General features: G+C 41.7%; 1 protein-coding gene across 4 annotated transcripts in view; it reads left to right on the top strand.

Annotated features, from left to right (window-relative positions):
* The window catches only part of PPP2R3A (protein phosphatase 2 regulatory subunit B''alpha), a 1,290,855-nt gene that overhangs the window by 345,272 nt on the left and 924,435 nt on the right, over window positions 1-21,148 (top strand). The gene's annotated exons all lie outside the window — the stretch shown is intronic.

The following is a 21,148-nucleotide window of genomic DNA, read 5'->3' as shown; positions in this document are numbered from 1 at the left end:
ATCTCGTGTGTCAACATGTTTGTAGTTAAATGCATGTCCGCGCTCTGCGGCGTTCACTGCCACCGGTTCTCCTAGCAACGGTCAGTTTGTGCTGGGATCTGTGGCAGCCGGACGTCGTGGTCGTGGGTGAATTCATTTATGAAAATAAACCCTTTTCAACTTTCCATTGGCTACCTGGATTATCTTACACTTCTACATCTTGGCGACAATCGGAAAATCACCCACCTACCATTCTTCTCAATTTCTCATTTCGGAGCATTTCCAGCATTAATTAGTTGACGCGCGTCTGACCCCAGGTTTTGCCGCTGACGATACGCGTCTGCTCCTGCTGGCATTGAGAACTTCAACAGCCTGCTGCGCATTCAACGGAAGTTCCGCCTTCCCCAAAAACAGGACTGCGCACGTCTGCACATGTCCTTACTACAATTATCAAGAAAGCACCGTCTTGTGCTCAAACGAGATCGCGCACGCTGATCTCCAACGCTGTCATCTCTCCCACAGCTTAAAATTTAAAGGCACAGCACATCATTTTCGTTTTAAAGGAAAACAACCCTCAAGTTACCGGTATTTTCACATTTCAACTTGTTAGAAGCACAGCATCAAGATTTAAAGGACTGTCAACTCGTCAGGTATTTACATCTCCTGCAAAATAATTCCTGTACTTTATTTAGTGAACTTTACAGAAACATTGCTAAGAGACAAATTCAATTTAATTCTTAGACCCTCCAGTTATTATTCAAATGAGCTTGTGAATGTCTTAAATTTGCTTTCACATCCAGACTTTGTTACTTTTGTGCATTTTATCTTACCTTAATTTTTATGCTGTGACTTCTCAAAGTACTCTAGACTTTAAAAGTTAGCTGTCTAAAACTACAATAACACCGGAACTGCTTATATTATGGCGTCATCTCAACAAATTACAACTCCTCCTCCTTTCTTACAATCTCTTGGTAAACCTAGTGTTAAATGGCGCCAATGGTTCAACATATTTGACAATTATTTAGTGGCAATTGACGCTACAAAATATCCAGCTGTTCGTAAAGCAGCCATCCTGTATAGTTGTATTGGCCTTGCGGCACAAAAAGTATTTGATAATTTACCTCACATTGCTCGTACAGGTTCTGGTGATGACTGGGACGCTTATAAAGAGGCACTTGCTCGCTTATCTAAGCAATATGATGAGGAACCTAGCATTATGTTAGAACAACATAATTTCTTTAAAAGAAAACAAAACATTGAAGAAACAGTGGAAGAATACATTGCAGAATTGAGAATACTGGCCTCCACATGTGAATTTGGAGAAAGTACAGATTATGCCATAAGAGACCAGTTTGTATTCAGTTGTTTCTCGCATAAAATTGAAGAAAGGCTTTTAAGTTGCAGAAACCCAACTCTATCTGAAACCATTGATAATGCTAAATCAATTGAGCTTTCCATGGTTTCATCTAAGGCCATTCTTGATGGACAGTCCATAAATGCTATCACAAACCAACCTGAAACAAGTGTCTCTGCCATTTCAACTTACAATTCCAGAAGAAATTCATAAAGAAAGAACCTAACATGCTAGAGATGTGGTTCCAGGTCACATATTGGAAATTCTCCTACATGTCCAGCAATAGGCAAGAAGTGCACTGTTTGTAAAAAAAATTGGACACTTTCATGGAGTTTGCAGAGCAAGGAGACCAGTTAAGATCAACAACATAGACATTACGGAGGATGTACAAACCATTTCAGAAAAACTCACAAATGTTGTTGTAACAATTGATTGCAGTGCTATTGATGTTGGTACTGCTAAAGGTCCATGGTGTGATATTTTGATTGCAGGTCTTCCATTTAGAGCCATGGCTGACTCGGGATCTCCTATCACAATTCTTTCAGAGATTTCATTCATGCACACTTGGGACAATTCTATTCCACTTACTCCAACAGACATTAACCCCAAGGCGTTTGGAGAAATTGAAATTGATATGCTTGGTATTTCAAGTCCAACTTAAAATGTTTAGGTCGGCACGTTTTTACAAAAATGTATGTTGCAATCAAAGGTAGGGACATTGTGGGGTGGCAGGACCTTGCAAAAATGGGTATCTACCTCAAACCAGGTTCTGACAACCCTATTGTTATTGGTGATTTACCAGAAGGATATATTGCTGAGGATACTGATGGCTTTAACACTTTAACCATCAACTCTTCCCCCCTCTCAGATCTCCCTAATGACATTAGTGACATCATCAAGCAGTTTCCTTTGGTATTTGCTAACAACATTGGCACTGTATTGGGTTTTGAACATCAGATAAGACTCAAACCAAATGCCCAACCAGTTGAACACAAAGTTAGACCCTTACCCCTTAGTGCCAGAGATGACCTTAAAAAGGTTTTAGACAATCTTTGTTCTGAAAGCATAATTGTACCTTGCGATTCATCCCAATGGGTTTCTCCCATCGTTTTTTGTAAAAAAAAATCAGGCGAGGTGAGGCTCTGTGCTGACTTGCGCTCATTAAATAAGAACATCATTATAGATTGTCACCCCCTTCCTAAAATTCATGATCTTTTAGCTAGCATAGGGGATTCAAAGTATTTTTCCCTTATTGACCTACAATCTGCGTATCACCAAATTCCCCTCAGTATAGAGTCCCAAGAACTCACCACCTTTATTACACCCTTTGGGGCATTCAGATATCTCAGGTTACCTTTTGGACTTGCATCCGCTGCTAGCGTATTCCAAAAGCTTATGGATTCTCTTTTTAAAAACATCTCAGGGGTCCAGGCATATCAAGATGACATTTTGGTTCATGCTAGCAGTCGTGAGGCACATAATTCTACTTTAACCAAGGTTTTGCAAATTTTGTCATCCTCTGGAATGACTATCAGACATGAGAAATGTAAATTTGGTGTTCAAATTCTTGATTATCTAGGTCATACATTGTTACCAGAAGGCATTAAACCTAAACTTTCATTAATACAAGCAGTACGTGAGGCATCACCCCCAAAAGACAAATATGCTCTACGCTCTTTTCTTGGCTTAGCCGAGTATTATGCTCGTTTTGTACATGGTTATGCTCAGATAGGTGAACCTCTTCGAGCATTACTTAGAAAAGGTGCAAAATTTTCATGGAATGATGACCTGCAAGACACTTTTAATAAAGTAAAAGTCATCATTGAACGTGCCCCTGCTCTCCGCCCATTTCAAGATAATTGTAGATGTTTCCTAAATGTTGATGCCAGTTTGTCTGGTTTGGGAGCCGTTCCCTGTCAGTGGGTGGGTAATGAAGAGCATACAATTGCGTTTGCATCTAGGACTTTGCTACCTCCAGAAACACGTTATAGCACAATTGAGAGGGAGGCACTTGCGTGCGTCTGGGCTATTCAAACGTTTAGATCCTACATTTGGGGGCGAGAATTTGACATTTTCACTGATCACAAACCCTTAGTTTACATACTCTCAAGTTCTGGTCCCAATAAGGCATCTGCTAGACTCATACGTTTACTATCTACGTTGCAAGAATACCATTTCATAATTAAACATTTACTGGGAGGGAAAAACTTTAGAGCAGATTGTCTCTCCAGAATGTCTTTAGAAAATGTTCACAAGGAAGACGACATTAATATTGCTGAGTGTGTGGTTGCAACCATAGATGCTGTTGGGGGATTTCCCTCTAATTCTGAACATATTTGGAATGCAGAAAGTGACATAGATCACAACTTACAAAAAAGTTAAGCGATTTATTACTCAAGGTTGGCCGGCAACTAGAACACTACCCTGTGATTTGAGGAAATTCGCATATGTTGCTGAGGAACTTTCTATTGTTGGTGACATTATCATGCGTCATGATCTTTTCGTTCCCCCTGAAAAGATACGCAAGGACATTATTCAATTAGCTCATCAAGGTCCTCTTGGTATCTCTAAAACATGTAAGAGAATTAAGGAATTTTATTGGTGGCCTTCTATTGAAGCTCAAGTCAAATCCACTATAGATACATGCCCAGAATGCCTCTTGTCTGATAAAAAATGGAAGACCTTACAAACCCCCTTACACCCTGTACCTTTCCCAAGTGGGCCTTGGGACAAAGTAGGCATGGACTTTTCTGGGCCATATGAATTACTTCCCATGCACAACAAGTTCTTGATCTTATTGATTGATTATTTTTCTAAGTGGATGTTTTACTGGTTTTGTGATGGGGCCACTACTGAAAACACCATCAAATTTCTAGAACATGTATTTAAACTAGAGGGTTCACCGAAGTCCATAGTCACTGACAATGGTACTCACTTTTCATCACAACGTATGTGCAAATTTCTAGAATCTCATGACATACAACATTTGAAGGTTGCACTTTATTCCCCATCCTCAAATGGGTTAGTCGAAAGAGGTAACAGGTTAATCAAAGAAGGTATCCAAACTGCTATTGCGGCAAACCTGAGTGTTGATGATTATTTGAAAGACAAAGTTTGGTCATATAACACCACTCCTCATTCTACAACAGGGGTTGCACAGTTTACATTACTGAAAGGTAGAATGGTAAATTCAAATTTATTTCCCACATGGTTGTCTGACAAATCAGAACGGAAAATGGATTCATTAGACATGATTAGAGACAGAGTGCATAACACCCAAGAAAAGATGAAGAGCCATTTTGATTCTAACAAACACTTTAGTGGAGATTTATTGAAACCTGGCGATTGGGTATTGATTAAGAAACCCAAGAAGGTGGCGAAAGTTTCTTCTAAGTTTTCGTCTCCAGTTCAAGTTGGCAAGGTATCTAAAGGTTCAGCCTTCTTAATTAACAAAGGGTGGTGGAACAAAAGAAATCTAGTCCTGGTTTCCAATCCTCAAGCTGATATCATTTCCAACCGTTATGGGTTAAATGCATTCTGAATCCTACAATTGGGTACAAGACGTGGTTCCATTGAAATCTCAAAATATGGCAACTTTGGTTACACCTACTTCTATTGCTCGTCAATCACAGTCTGAAGTGGTCTCTACATCTGCACATTTGTGTGATGAAGGGGCAGCAAGGTGTGGGGAGAACATTACTCGCACTAGGAGGCTACCAGGCAAATACAAAGATTATATTTTGGAATGATTAAATGTTTAGGTTAGAAATACTTCCCTTGATGAGAAAAATACTTTGCTTATTTTGAGTTCACTGTCAATATATACATATATAGATTGTTACTGTAATTGATATGTAAGTCTTCATCTTGATTTCAATTGTTAAGGAGAAAGATGTTGTAGTGATTTCATTATTACTTGTATGTCATTGTTGAGTGCACGAGATGATCGCAGCGCATGCAGTCTTCTACGAGGCTCTTGCGTGTGACCATCTCGTGTGTCAACATGTTTGTAGTTAAATGCATGTCCGCGCTCTGCGGCGTTCACTGCCACCGGTTCTCCTAGCAACGGTCAATTTTTGCTGGGATCTGTGGCAGCCGGACGTCGTGGTCGTGGGTGAATTCATTTATGAAAATAAACCCTTTTCAACTTTCCATTGGCTACCTGGATTATCTTACACTGCAAACAGAGATCACACGTAATGCTGCAGACATGTGCACTTTGCCAGCCAGAAACATTTTGTGATGTCATAGCTACTTTAAAACATGAAAGGAAAACCTGTACTTTTAATAAATGTCAACTCCTGCTTTTGAGGAATTGTTCTCCTATTGTAGTTTATAACTAGCCTTAGAGCAATCATGAAGACACAGACAAATGCGCATGGCAATAAAACTCCCCAGCAGCTCCCCACCAACTCTGTGTGTTGGTGACACGATAGTCAGTGTCGTAATGTGCGCTCAAAGAGCAATATATATAGATTACTGTGGTTGTAAAAGGAAAGAGTGGCGACCCCTCACAAGAAGCAGAGGCTCTGGGGTGTCGAGAAAGGCCTTGCTGTCCCCTGCCCGGATGGCAATAAACGTAGACTTCTCTCTTGAAATGTGGACAGTGTGGCAAGAGAGGCCTTCCTCCTTTATCGCCCGCTAAAATAATACAGCGTCCAGCCAGATAGCCTTTGCTGAAATGTGTGCCCACCCCAGTCTATGGAGCCTCAAACGGCCGCTGATAGGATTCTGTAACCTGTTATCATACTAATAGGCATGTTTTATGTTTAAAAAATGTTAATACCCCACCCAAGCATCTTCTCTGTTAAAAGGCGTGCTCCATTTCAAAACATTCTTCCGCTCCTGGAGACCACTGATCAGCTTACGTAGGTCACTGCATGCCTTTCTTTGTGTGCTAGACTAGTAACACTGAGGTGTAAAGTTCTTTTACAACTGTATTTGAAAAATCTTGTAGTGAGAGTTCCTGAGTGAGAATATGCTGCCCCTCATGCCTCTGAACTCCAAAAGATAATCCTTAATGATGACTTTAAGTAAAGAAAATAACCATGAGGTATTGTGACAATGTCGCAGTTGTTAGTATCATGTTGACTCTAAAGGCAAACAAACCCTGACAAGAATGTGGACAAGGGCTGGGATGATAAGGTGACACTTGGTGAGAGCCGGCGAACTACGGATGAGAGACTGGCTCAATCGCAAATGTTGGTTCTTCTGAACTTATTTGTATCGCTTTAACCGATGGTTGCACTAGATCTAGTTTTCAGGTAAAAACAAATAAATAATTATAACCATATCGATGTTGTTTTTCCGGAGACTATAAAAAACATTGTCTTCGCTCTGCCCTTCTAGTAATCTACATTAAATGCACGCGCTCGTGCAAAAGTATACCTAGACCTTGTCAACGAAGGGTATACTCCAGACACTGTAAGCCAATGTCCCACGTCTGCCACTTTAATATTTTCTTTCTTGCAACAAAACAATCATCAACACAGGCCCTAAACCAAACTGAAAGCACAAAAGACAATATCAAAGAGGCGGCCTTTTATCGCTAGGTTGATTTTGTGACAGAGTTTAGTAATTGGCACGTGAAAACACTGTTGACGTACTAGCGACGCTAGTACAGGCGGACGAGGGGCAGCTGGACGGTAAGCCGTAGAGGACATACAGAGCGTTGTGCGAAAAATATAGTGTGTGGCAGCTAATGAAGGACAGTGTGTAACGCCGCAAGTGAGAGATCCAATCCCGGTGGGCGGGGCCTATAGTGGACAGGACGGTAACAAGGAGGCACTAAGAAGCCTCCTTTCAATCGTGAGCCTGCGTTTTGCATGGAGGATGACGCCAGCGAATAAAGAAGATGGGCGGGGCTTCAACTCCGCTGCCAAGAGTTTTGGAATCTGTATTGATTCCAAGAAGCCCTCGTATGACGAGAGCAGCGCATGCTCTGCTTCTGTCAGGCCGAGACCTAAATAGGAAGCTCACAGGAAAAATTTTGAACAAGCTTTGCAAACCAAATGATTTGCCAAAGATCTCCATTGTATGATTCATTCAATCCTCAGGACAGTAGGTAAACATCGCAAGACTATCTTCAGATTCTCTACGCTCCAAAGAGTCTATTCATTCACCGTCGCTGTCCTTTATTTGGGTTGCCATTAAATTTTGCTGATGACTTTGCAGAGGTTTTTTCAATGAAATTTCCCTTACACGGGACATCATGTTGAAAGGCAGAGACAAGCATTTTTCCGCTGCGTCCCCATATTTTCTGGGTAGCAATCGCGTAGTGTTGAAATGGGTTCTCTGGTCTGCACAGGCACCAAACTGTACACTCTCAGCAATTTTTATAAAGCTTTGTGGTTTCCTTCATTTGCTGAAAAATATCAGTCTTTCTAACCAAACGAAACAAACCATATATATTCTCTTAATCTGTATGACGACACTAAGGAAAGTATCTGCAAATAGCTCAGAAAATGTGTTTTGAATGACTGTTTCATTCTTTCTACCGTTTACTCTTTAATGAAAAAAATGCAAAGTTGTTGTGATGTTGCATCTTTTATTGGATTATAGACACATCCAGGCTGTCAAAGGCATCGGACCTGTTAAAAAAAACAAAAAAACATTTTTAATGATCCTTCTCACGTGCTTATAGAAGAAGAATATGTTGTACCTGAGGGCACCATCTGTGGGAGAAAATTTCCCTCAAGGGTTTTACTGGACAGGAGAGTCTATGGCTTTGACATCCCTAGCCCCCGACGGCACTGTGGTTAAATGTACCTTGTACCCTTAGAAGCTTCTTAGGATGTTTTGCTTTGGGGCATGAAGCAGCTTAGACTGGAAGTTGAACCACTTCTGGGATGGTCATTATGGTTTAGTTATGTTAAATTTCAATCTTTTCATCTGAACAAAAAGCTTTGGCTTTGTTATGTTAGTATAATAGTGAAGTTGTTATCTTACCAACACAGCAGCTTGTTGGTGTTTTTAGATTCATGAACACTTGACAACATGATACTCTAATATACTCAATCAATCATTCTTTATTCTGTCCAAATAAACCATAAAAGCACCAAGAAATATACTCACCCATTATAATGTTTTAGAGACGTGATAGATTTTGAGTAGAAGGTATGGAACATTAGCGATTTATGCTTGGCTTTAATGAATGCTGGTTGAGTCATGCTTCCATACTGAGACTTGTGGAGCCCTCATAGAAAGGTCAGGTTGTTCTCTGCGGAATTCATTGCTTTGCTATTGGCGTAGAAATAAAGCTATGCAAGTGTTACGCTTTGGGAATGAAATGTAGCTTTTTCACTGTACTAATGTTATTTTTGAAAATATCGCTGTTACACTGCTATAACAACATGTCTAGTATTCACAAAAGTCATCCCAACGATGAGCTGTAGGGGGTCATTATCATCTAAGTAAAATGTAAACACTGCCAATGAAATGTTTGCAAAGAGCACAATACAATTTAAAAAGAATACACTGTTTCCACATAGTCTCAAAGTTCACCCTTGCTTTTATCTTGTACTGTTGTCATTTTGTTTGCACAGGAAAGTTCCTGAATTATGTAGTGTACCTTTTTTCCCATCACTTTTGTTGGCAGTACAGGGCCAGATGTTGGTTTTTGCACTCGAAAATCCTCAGTGAGGGTTCAGAATTGCTTCCAGCCACATGAACTCTACTATGCGCCGGGTGGATTTCTGCCAGGCATGCTAGTGTGCCAAAACTTACCTTAAGCGCCACTAGCTTTTTTTCCTTTTCATGAGCTTTGCCAATGCTTGCTGAACTTTAGCATCTGCATCACTAGATTCTTATGGACAGCATTACTGTCAAGTTATTATTTGAGAACAGATAAAATAGATACTGAATGATTTCCGGTGGACCAACATTGACAAAGAAGATGCTCTTCGGAAATCTTTACATACAAGTATTGTATTTTTTAAAATCAAAAAGTAGGCCGGTAGCGTTATGATATTCGGACTAGTATTTTAATATAATACCAGTTACTTATTGCACAGCAAATTAACTTCATTTGTGAGGGTGAATTTAATAGATTTAATTCAGACTTAATCCGAAAAGAGTTGGCTAATCTTCTCTGTTATGCAGGTCTTCCCAGGTCAGATGTTGCTGCAAGTAATATATTGAAAGATTTTCCAGAAAAATTACGGAGGAGAGCGCTGAGACTAAATCTTGTGTTGCACTTAAAATGCTATTTTAGGTCAGCCTTGCACCTTAGATTGGAAAAACATTCCTATTTGTAGTCTTTGATGGTTACAATCTGGTATCTTGTGATCAATTTAGAATTCACAGTTGGAGCCCTAATCTCTCTGCCACTAAAAAGCCCTTCCATCAAGGCCTTTCGTATGTGTGCTGGGCCAACTGCAAGGCTAGTGAAAGATTGTTTTGGCCAATCCCTGAAGCGGAATTTTAAGAGGAAATCCCACCTGTGTTAAGTCTAGAGATGCTGCAACCCCAGCTTCAGACAGGAGCTCAAGACTCTACTCTGCGACCTCAGCTTGTCGCAGTGTAACCCCCCCCCCTCCCCCCCCCCATTACTGCGTGCACATAAAGACAGGCCCACGTGTGGTCCAGCTTTTTACCCTTCCCCTGGCCTATCCATCCCCAAGTTGCGAAGGGTGTGGCCCGCGCAGCCCTATATTCCCCGCCCTCACTCACTGATCCCACCTCTGGCAACCCTTCCCTTCCCCCGCGGGCCATCTCCTGATGTATTTTATCCCTGCCCTTATTGAACAGTACTCTTGGTATTTTTCAACCCACCCGGCATTTGACTGCTCTGGCGGGGAGATCCTGATAAAACACTTTTCCCCCCACATTTTAAGGACTGAGGGGGATTTATTAAGGGAAAGGAATTCTGGTTGTAGTGATGTGTGAAAGGTTTAATCCTAAATGGCTTTTTGAATGATCCAGAGGTATTTTGTTTTAGTGCTGAAGCTTGGTATCCCGGCCATTGAAGAAACGGATGGGGAGCGACCAGGTTCTCAACCTCCTTTATCCCTATTGCAGTATGCATCCGCTCTGGATGGGTCCTTGCGTGCCTGCATTCTTTGACTGTGATATTAACACCGGTCACCATGCACTCAATGTTGTGTTGCTATATATAACAAGCATTGGCATAGCCAATAGGTCTCGCCTTTGGGACCTTATAAGTGTTTAGCCATGCAACAGATGCATGACTAAATACTTATAAGGTCCCAAAAGCGAGAGCTATTGGCTAGGCCAAGCTGCCGCGAAAGTGATCACGATCAAACATCAAAGCGGCCGCGAAAGTGAAAGTAATCGCGGTAAGCGTGGCGCGCGTGCCCGCGCACATGCACTGTAGCTCTAGGCTGGCCTGGTAGCACTTTTTGGAGCCCTCTCAATAAGTCTCGCCAGACCAGCGCATGCGCTGGGTCAGGCGAGACCTAAAAAAGAATGCACAAATAAAGGTTCTAGCATCAAACAAACAAATTGCTAATAAGGGGCAGCTCCGTGAATAGAAAAGTTCAGTTTTTCATCCAGGTATTTTTCACACACAGCGCAGCACACAATGGGGTCCCTGCAAAAGAACTCACACCAACATTCAGAAATTAGTAATAGTGACCCTTTGGCCACACTCCTCCTTCCCTTATACATCCGTATTATCTCCCCCCTCCCCATAGTTACACCCCCCTCCCCTTGACCTTCCTCCCCCTCACTGAAGCCATTCTGACTCCCACAGTAACTTTCCTAGCGCTGTGACCCGCCGGGCCCGGTCTTGTCTGATTATTTTCCATCTGTAACGTGATAGCAGAGCCCAGAAATGCCATCCGAAATCCACGCGACTCCATCTAAAGGGGCATTGTGTCCCGGGACATGTTTGCGAGGGTGGGAAGGAAGAGACCATGAATATGTAACAGGCAAAAACACATAAAACAAATATACTCCGCAGGCACGGGATTTGTTTGCAGTTTAAGCCTGGTGTGGGCAAAAGACGTTATATCAGCACTTGCCTGAATTTAGTGCGGCTTTGAAAATAAATATCTTGAAATGAAATCATCGAAGGGAAATGTGTGATTCAGGCGCGAAGGGAACTCGATAGTATGATTGACAGTTGTTTCTTGTAGCATCAGGTCCGCTGGGATAGATACAGATGTGTGAGTAAGCGATTGGTTTTCCAAGAGGGTGGGTTCCAGCAGAAGAAACACATCGGGGATTTTTATGTCGATACTTTTTGAAAGCAAAATATTCCCATAACAAGAGTTTTCTGATGGCAGCCATGTTTGATAGATTGCATATGAGATTTGAGTAAGCCCGTGATGTATCTGGAGAGGGTATAAATCATATAGGCACTGTCCTGTAACGGCTTAATGTATGGAGTCTGCACATAATCACCTTTGTTTGTCCCTCTTTGCGTATGGTCTAGTAATGCTCTCAGTAACTCTACTCCCTTCCCCTGGAGGTACCGATATTCAGCCGCGGCCCGTGCAGGTAAGAGCGGTGGGGCGGCGGTTAGGGGGTATTTCGACGAATGATGACAAAGGAAAATTAATAACAGGCTGCGGCTGCTAATATTGAAGGTACCAATAATGCTCTTTATATCGAAGTTACTGAAACCGTGGTACCCATAAACTCCAGAGGGCTGGGTAGCTGGTGAATTAAACGTAGTAATCGAGGGTGTCCTTCGAAATGAGGCAGGAATTTGTGCTTGCTGCGGGTAATGTGACTGGTTATATTCGAGAAATGTATCTGTCAAATTCATTATCTTCTTTCCCTATCGAAATGATTCAAATATTGATGTAGCCCTGCTCGTCTACCCAAAAAGTGCAAATAGTCCAGGGGCACTGCATGCGAGGAGACAGCATCCATGCCGGCAAAGTGTTGCTTGCTGCTGCCACTAGGTCTTACTTTAAATAGGTTTACAGCACCAGCTCACACACAGCTACAAAACCGTCCCACCACACTGCACCACAAAACCGACCCACACACAGCCACCAAACCGACCAGCATGATACCAGCCCAGACACTACCACGAAACTGGTCCACACACTGGGCCGATAGGCCAATCTGACCTTTGGAATTACCAGAGGAATTTCCCCACCTCTGTGAAACTGGTGTACCAAGTACAGGTAGAAAAAATACCTGTATTGTGACACACTTAATTTGCACAGTTAGAGCACACATGAATGTCTGCGTGTCTCGATTCACCTTGTTGGGTCAAGCTACCTGCACAAGTATTCATATCTACTTAACTATACAACACAGCCAGTCCAGCTAAATCTGCATAAATGCATGATGTGGAGGTTATTGTGGGAAGGAATGGCATCCCAAAACGTATCTTCCTACTACATTGTGCTGTGAAGAATTACCCTGAGAAAGTAAAACAATTAACGGGATGAATATTTTTAATTAATCCGAGCCACTGGAAATCATTCTGGCACGCATTCCAGTTCTTTCGCTTATTCACGGTATCGCTACAGACAGGGACCAATCTTAGTCAAATTAGCCTTGGTCCTGCTGTAATAGGAAACGTCTGGCCCAAACTTCCTGGCCAGGCCCTCTCAAAACAGGAACACAAGCAAGCCCACACCAGTTCTGGGCTAGTTAGCCTTTGACTCTGAGCTACAGCTTGGGTCCTATGTCATAATGAGCACAGTACTCTTGTCCCGGTTGGCCCAGATTCCATTGCATCAGTTTTGGCAGACCGGAACCAGCTGTAGGCAGATCATCCTTGGTCTTGCTTCAGTAGGAAAAGTCCAGCCATATCGCCAGGCCGTGTCCTCTCTGAACAGGAACAAAACTAAACCCTGACTGGTTTCAACCTTGTTAAGTTATATCAATGTGGTGCAGTCCTATGTTGCAGTGAGCACCGGGCCTGGAGCTGGACATAATGATCGCACATAGGGCTTCTCTTTAAAAAAAAAAGTGATGGAAGAAATTACCAGTGGCTTGATATTAAGTCATTGCATTTCATCAGTCACTATTTGGGTATTTCTCAGGAATCTGACCTATCAGCATTCAACAGAATAGATGATGTTGCTGTTGAGTTCAAATACGAGTGTTGCCATCCAAAGTAGTGTTGTGTAGCTGGATGCAAGAATCTATGCTTTAAGATTTATTTTGCTCTGTATCACTCGCCATTGTGCTTTACAGTTTACGTATACCATCACTTATTATATCATCATGTTGCTGGTGCTTTGATAACCAGGTGGACTTTCTTTCAAAAGTACATTCCTCCAAAAGGACATTCAACAATAACACTGATTGGGGTGACTCATTGAGGAAAAGCATTTAGGAACCTTCCTCGCATCAACACCAGTCTTCAGGAACTAGTTGTGGCACGGTTCAGAAGGGTGGGGATTTTGGAAGCAACTGGACTGATCTCTAAGTCCGAAATGAAAATCAATGACATAAAAAAGAACTTATCACAAAAGTATTTCACTTAGCAGTTTAATGAATTCAGCAGGCTCTGCTGTTTAGTAGTACTCAAGGTCAGCTATGTGATTATCTATGCATCCTTACATGTAATCTGGAGTACCAAACTTGTACCATCCAAATGCAATATGATGCTTATTAATGAACCGTCTGATGACTTTATATCTTTTTTTAATCACCAAAGGTGGTTAAATTTAAGACTCTTCATTACTTTCAGCATTCAAAAGGAATAGTTTATGGAAGGTTACTGGTCATGCACCAAATACATTGTCCCTAGTTATCTCAGCGCAAAAGATATTGTAAAAGGTACTGCATTTGCAGACCTACCTTGTTGATGGATCCTCTGGATTACCTGGGCGAGGGTAGGCAACCCTTTTTTACAAGACAAAATCTATTTTAAAAAAAGCAGGGTGTGATAGTTATGGTACTACTGAGAATTCCAATCCACACACAAAAAGGCGTTGAAACAGGGATTTGAAGGTAACCCCTGGTCATATCAGAGCCAATGTGTTGTGTTACCTGATTTTAAAAGAGAGGCCTTGATGTTACTCCTTGCTATAGAAATCTCAAAGAAATGGTCTGTTTTTAAATTTCTGACAACGTAAATATAGTCTGTTGGTAATCCCTGTGAGTTCAATGAAGCAAGCATTGGCAAAGCCAGTAGGTCTCGCCGATGCCAGAGGTATTGACTTTGCCAATGTGTTTTAGCCATGTTGTACACCAGCATTGCTAAAGTTTTGTGGCATACAGGTGAGTGGCATGGAGTGTCGTGGTGTAGAGCCGCTTAGAGTGCAGTGGAGTGTTGTAGAGTGGCTTTTAGTGTTGTAGATTGCAGTGTCGTGGATTAGAGCTGATTGGAGTGATGTAGAGTGGCATAGATTGTCCTGGCATAGAGTGGAGTATATTGGTATAGGGTGGATTGGCATACAGTGTTGCAGATTAGAGTGACATAGACAGTGGAGTGGTGCAGAGTACAGTGGCTTAGACTGCAGTGTGGTACAATGCAATGGCATAAAGTGCAGTGGTGCAGAGTAGAGTGCAGTGTAGTAGAATGTAGTGGTGCAGAGTAAAGTAGATTGGGATAGAGTGCCATGTCGTATAGTACAGTGGCATAGAGTGGATTGCTGCAGAGTAGAGTAGCATATAGTGAAGTTATGCGGGTATAGCCCCATAAAATGTGGTGCAGAGTGCAGTAGAGTGGCATAGAGTAGATTGGTGCAAAGTGAGTGGCATACAGTTCAGTGGCGGAGGGTGTAGTATTACAGGGTAAAGTGGTGTACAGTGCATTGGTTTAGTGTGCATTGGTGGACAGTGCAGTGGAATAGAGTACAGTGGTGCAAAGTAGAATGGAGTGGCTTAGAGTGCAATGGTGTAGAGTACAGTGGTGTTGAGTGCAGTGGGGCGTAAAGGGTAGTATGCTTAGTGTGGTAGTGTACTGTCTTTACAAACAACACATTTACGATTGAAATGTCCATTCGTTTTGTGCAGAAATACAGGAGTTTTACTGATAAAAGGACACAGTACACAAACGATAATATGTGAAAATGTAATCATTTAGTGTATTGAATTATTTTGATGTGATTAAAACATTTTTCATCACACTTCAGAATTACAAAAAAGTGCTTAATTTGTGCATTCCTAATTCTAATATATTATGAAATATCTGCAGAGTTCATTTACAAACCTTTAAATTGTGTTCTGTGTTAGAAAAAAAGCCAGTCCTTTCACAACAAGAATGTCTCATAAATCCTGTTGTAATCTAATCTACTGCAGTGTAGAACCGTGGCACTTTTATGTTCCATATGATACCATGAGTCTACCATGGTTACAATACAACTGTAAGTGGGGATTTTAAAGATGTTCAAAAATAGTCATTTAAAACTAATCAGCCCTCTGGTAGAGATCTATAAAACCCAGGCTAGGGGGGTGGCAGCCTACGGCGCTGAATTAGGGGGCCATAATCCATCTTTGATTTTAACCAAATCAGAAAATCGATTTTTTAGACAATTGTTTGCATTACCGACGAGCACCCCCATTCAGCCGCTCAGGATGGACTTGGGTATTCAACCAATTGCGGACATGGTCGCCTCCAGACTTGTAATGTACTGGCGACGACTATGGAGCACTCCCGAACTTGCTAACTTTCAGGAGGAACTGAAGTCCATCTTATTGCTACCCAGGGCAGGTGCTATCCCCTGGTTAGCTTATGTTAAAAAATCATTTAGGGAGATAGGGAGAGAAGACCTTTGGCTTTTACCTGAGGCCACTTGCTCCTCTCTCCCAAAAAGAGTATTGGCAAAAATCTTGGAGGAATATAAGCTGACTCAGATCATTCGATCTGCTAATACTGCAAATTTGACCTCGGCTTTTCTCGAGGCCAAAATTGGGTATAGATTTGAGCCTGCAATAGATCTGATTCACCCGGTAATTGTCCAAAAATTATACCTACAATTTAGATACGGGTCCCTTCCCCTCCGTTCAAGAACAAATAAATGGGCTGGCTCAATCACGCAATCTTGTCCTGGGTGTGGTGCCACTGATGAAACTGAGGTTCATACCATAATCTTCTGTCCGGCATATAAAATCCCACGTAGAAAATGGATAATTCAGCTTGCTAAGAATTTAGGGGTCTCGAACCACAGAGATCTCTTCAGGTTGTTGAAATACGATTCGTCCCCCGTATATGTTATTGTGATCTCCAAATTTCTTTTTTCTATGTGGTTAATCAGAAGACAATTATTACCTCACTAAGGCAATTTTACCGGTATTATTTATTGCTCTTATTCTGTTTCTATTTTATGTATTACCGATTGATGATTGTATCTACACTCAGAATCATGTTTTTATTCTTGATTAATTTTTCTGTTGTTGTAATATTTTATGAACTTTTATGGCTTGTAGCCGAAAGAATTTTTTTTTGACTGACTGACTGGCATTCCTAATTCTAATATATTATGAAATATCTGCAGAGTTCATTTACAAACCTTTAAATTGTGTTCTGTGTTAGAAAAAAAGCCAGTCCTTTCACAACAAGAATGTCTCATAAATCCTGTTGTAATCTAATCTACTGCAGTGTAGAACCGTGGCACTTTTATGTTCCATATGATACCATGAGTCTACCATGGTTACAATACAACTGTAAGTGGGGAGTTGAGAGTTGACTCTTGAAGAGAAAAGAGCTAAGCTTTGCTGTGTGCTACATGTTGGTGTTGATAAAAAAAGACTGAATCTTCCTGCAGTGTCAGAAGTACTCCTTAACAAATCAATCCTCTTACTTTGATGTCTATTTATTGTGGAGTTGTTGTTTTAGCCTATTTATTGCACAGTTTTTATTTTTATCTGTTGTTCTATCCTGTTATTTTGGTTTGTTTTTCCTTGCTTTACCAGTCAGTATGGCAGCAGCAACTATGCCTTAGCTGTCACAATTGTTATCAGACTGTGGAGAACCTCTCTTGCCTTGGATAAAGTAGAAAAAACTCTTTGTCTCTTACCTAATTGCCATAAGGGGTGAGAAATTCTCAGCAGCGAGAAAACAGGGAATTCTGCTGAACAACCTTGGCATTGAAGAACGGAATACATACAAGAGTCTTGATGAGCTCACGATTGGGCACGAAGAGAGTCAAGCTAGGGATGTTTTTGCTATGTCACTTATGACATTGGAGCAACACTTTGGTCCACGCTTTAACATTGTCGTGGAGCGATATTAGTTTTTTTCCAGGGTGCAAGCAAAGCCTGAAAACGTGGGCAACTATATGACCTTGCTATAAAGTTTGGTGCACACTTGCAAGTTTGGTGACTTATCAGATTCGCTTATACAAGATCAACTGGTGCGTTGCATCAATGGCACCAGATTACGAGAGAAACTTTTGTCCAAAAACCCTACATTGAAAGAAGCCATAGATATTGTGGACTGAATGGCTCACATCACTGGCTGGTTTCAGGAGATGAGAAGCATGCTTCCCACCACAGTGGAGAGAACAACAAACACTAGTTTTGGCAAGGTCCAAGAGAAAAACACTTAATTGAAGTGCTATAAGTGTGGAGACTCCAGCCATCTGTCTAATAATCTTAATTGTTTTGTGCGCAATGTGGTTTTTTTGAAGCTGTGGTACAAAGGGACATTATGCCTGTGTATGCAAAAACAACAAACTACCAGATGTATTTGAGGCACAAGAGAGTACCCAAAAAGTCATTTTGCAAGTGTCTTCTCCCACACAAAGTGTTAACAATGCTGAAGGAGATGATAACGGGGGGACAAGTTATAATGCCGTAGTGTGAAATGACCAGGGAGTGTGGTTGTACTGGCGGATTCAGGGACCCCGTTTACACTCATTGGAGATAAAAATTGGAATAGAGTGTACGGGAAGGAGGATATAAGGTTATTACCTCCCAACATCAATCCAGAGAATTATGGGGGGGGGGGGCATAGATAAAATTAGGTAAGAGAGACGCTCAGCAAAGTTTATGTAGCCAACTGTGGAGATAATCTTTTGGCGTGGCGACACCAAAGAGACCTGAGTATCATTCTCAATCCTAACTCAAAAGAGAAGGACCTTTTTGTTGCCATTGAGGGAGAATGTTCATGTGTAGTTCGGGAGTTCCAAAATGTTTTGCGGGAGGAGAGTTAAGTCTTCTAAAAGGCTTTTGACACAAGATAATCTAAAAAAACTTGCTAAACCAGTTGTCAACAAAATGTGGCGGGTGCCTAACCTAATGTTGAAACCCTTATAAAAGGAGATTGACAAACTATTGTCCCTGGGGGTAATTGAGGAAATGGAGTCCTCTGATTGGTTGTCTCCGATTGTTCTGGCCCCCAAGGACAATGGTAACAAGATCAGGATGTGTGTGGACCTGAGGGACCTTAATCAGAATATTTGGGTGAATCGCAAACCCCTGCCCAAAATTGCAGAAGCCTTGGCCCTGCTCAAGAATGCATGTGTATTTAGTATTATGGATTTGTCTGACGCATATCAGGTACTGCTGCATGAGGATTCTAGACCATTAACATCTTTTGTGACACCTCTAGCAGCGTTCAGATTTATAAGGTTGCTGTTTGGGCTAGCCACGGCATGACTTCAGCGGCTTATGAAGACGGTACTCAAGTGAATTAATTCTGTGATGTTCTTTCAAGATGACTTCTTGGTATATGGGAACGACTCACAGAGTCATGATCATGCTTGGACTCGGAATCGATGGTCTTGCCCTCAAGAGGGAAAATGTAAATTTAGAGTCAGTTCAGTTTCCTACTTATGATTTCTAGGAATGGAATAAGTGCAAAGCTGGAGTTAGTCAAATCGATTCTAGAAGCACCCAACCCCGCCAACAAATAACAAGTGATATCGTTCATGGGCCTCACAGAAAACTTACTATGTAAAATTCATCCCATATTTTGCCAGTATGATACAAACAATTAGACTGCTTCTCAATAGGAAGCTAATTTTGATTGATCAGAAAATTGTGATAAAGTGTTTGGTATAGTCCAGGGATCTATAGCCAAGATGGCTACTTTGGGAAATTTCGACATCTCTAAGAAAAGCTGTCCTGCAACCGATGCTAGCATGAGAGGCTTAGTAGCAGTGTTGTCTCAGGTGATGAAAAGATAAGAAAGGGTTGTTGCCTATGCTTCTCTTTCACTAAGCGGTGCAGAGGAAAGGTACTTGGTTATAGAGTGAGAGGCTTTGACGTGTTTGTGGGCGGTGCACCTTTTTAAGTTTTTCCTATGGGGCTTGCCTCTCGTTTTGAGGATCGACCATAAACCCTTGATTGAATTGTTGGGTATGCAGGGATGTTGATAATACCTCACAGAGCATTAAAAGGTGGATGGAAGGTGTAATTGAGTAAAAATACCGTCGGAATATCTGCACGGAGCCAGGAATGTGCCAGCAGATGGTTTGTTCAGGTTACTGTTAAAAAAGAGCGTATGAGCAACATTGGGTAAATCATCAGATTTTGTAAGTCAAAGAGATAGACATAAATAAGACCAAATGGAATTTGAGGCGGAGGGTGATAATGTGAGAAAGCAAGTCATGCAGTTTGTGATTACAGGATGGTCTGATCTGAAGAACAACCATGAAGATGTCAAGTCATTCTGGGTAGTTAGAGAGGAGTTATGCATTTTGGATAGAGCGTTGTACTGCAGGGAAATGCATCGGTTCCACCAGTGGGTTTAAGGACTAAACTTGTCGACCTGGCACATGAGGGACATCTTGGTAGAAGCCTGACCAAGTGCAGAGTGAGGGAATGATATTGGTGACCTGGTGTGGATAGGCAGGTTGAAGGAGTGCCTGAAGATTGCCTACAGTGTGCTGGGAGTGATAAGACAAGATCTGTCAGGTCTGTTCCATTGCCCCTTATTGAGGTTCCACCTGTACCTTGGAGCAAGTTAGGGTTGAACATTGTAGGCCTAATTGAATTATTGCCTGTGTCAGACAGGTTTGTGTTGGTCCTGGTGGACTATACCTCGAAGTGAGTTACAGCAAGTTGTGTAAGTTCAGTAACCACCAAGTATGTGATTGAGTGTTTACGTGAGGTGTTTGCTTGTGAAGGGGTACCCAAGACCATCATAACAGACAATGGGGTACAGCTTGTCTCATTTGAAATGAGAGTTTCTGGATGATCTTGCTGTTAAGCATTATTGTACTGCCCTTTATTCGTCCCAAGCCAACGGTCTAGTGGAGAGCATGAACCATCTGGTAAAGCCAGTGCTCAAACTGAAGTTGAGAACGGAGTCTCTTTGAGGGTAGTTTTTGAGAGAAACTCTGGGCGCATCAGAACACTCCTAATTTGATAACCAAGATATCTCCTTTTCCGTGTTTGAAAGGGAGGTGGGCTGGGAGTAAACTTAACCCATTCGTGTTAGATTTCAAGCAACATGCAAAAGGGTGGATCCTCAGGTTGTCAAACTCCATCAGCAGAAATACAAGAGACAATTTGATGTCAGACATAAGGTGCAAGCTCATGAGTGGAAGGTGGGAGATATGTGTTTTTTATAAAGAAGCCTGTCTGATCACAAAAGGGCAGATCTAAATTTCTGGTGTCAAAATGCATAATTCATGTGAAGAAAAATGTTGTAGTCGTGGATGATAATAGAGTGTGGCGTATGCCCCGCCTGGTCAAGGATACAAGCAATGATGGGCATGTGAGACCCCCTGGCCATGTGAGAGATGATGAAGATGGGTATGTTAGAGCAGGTGATAATGGGCTGGTGAGTACAAATAACAATGTTGATGACCAGCAGGGCTCTTCCACAGTTAGAGGGTGCATCAGGGAAAGGGTGCTGAAGGAAAACAGTGGTCCAAGCCAAAGTGGAAATCGCCGTAATTATCGTCCCGGCAAGAGACCTAGACACCTGAAAGATTACATGCAACAGGATTACAGTGATATCTTCTCTTTAGATCTATAAGACCGCTT

The sequence above is a fragment of the Triturus cristatus genome, chromosome 11, assembly GCF_964204655.1.
Source record: "Triturus cristatus chromosome 11, aTriCri1.1, whole genome shotgun sequence".
NCBI lineage: Eukaryota > Metazoa > Chordata > Amphibia > Caudata > Salamandridae > Triturus > Triturus cristatus.
The sequence above is the reverse complement of the archived record's forward strand: the minus strand, read 5'-3'. Positions and strand labels throughout refer to the sequence as shown.